This window comes from Octodon degus, unplaced genomic scaffold (assembly GCF_000260255.1).
Source record: "Octodon degus isolate 3935 unplaced genomic scaffold, OctDeg1.0 scaffold00014, whole genome shotgun sequence".
Classification (NCBI taxonomy): domain Eukaryota; kingdom Metazoa; phylum Chordata; class Mammalia; order Rodentia; family Octodontidae; genus Octodon; species Octodon degus.
The window spans coordinates 16,627,421-16,628,047 of record NW_004524590.1 but is presented as its reverse complement, the minus strand read 5'-3'; positions in this window follow the sequence as shown (position 1 = coordinate 16,628,047).

Below are 627 nucleotides of genomic sequence, written 5' to 3'. Positions count from 1 at the left end.
TATTTGCCTTTCTGTGTTTATTTGCCTTTCTGCTCTAGCCCATGTTATTAGGCTTGTCCAAAATGAATAAAATGCTCCCTAATTATTATTGACTGTACTTTGGCTGAGAGGAGAGAGAGAGAGAGAGAGAGAGAGAGAGAGAGAGAGAGAGAGAGAGAGAGAGAGAGAACACCAATTTAGGATCCAGAATACATACAGTATGTTTTAATTTTAAAAGAACCTACAGGTATTGTGATTTCGACCCCAGAATGCAGTTACTCCTCACCGTGTGCCTAATGAAGAGTACTGAGGAGTACATGCGATTTTTGTTTGGGCTTATGAATGAGAGAGAAATGTGTCTATTCACCTTTCTGCTCCAAGCGCACATTGCTGTGCTTGTCCAAAATGAATAAAGTGCTCACTAAATATTATTGATATGCAGTCTACCTGCCAAACATCGTATTTGATAAGTGAATCATAATGACAGTACTTTGGGTTATGATGTCTACCCTCTGAGAGAAAGAAAGGGAATTTGAAGTAACTACAGCCTATCTCAGCCTGCTGGAGATATGAATCTCTTGGCACCTATTAGCATAATCTACTTATGGAAGAGATATAAACTTGGAGGAAAAGGCTTGCAAAATGATT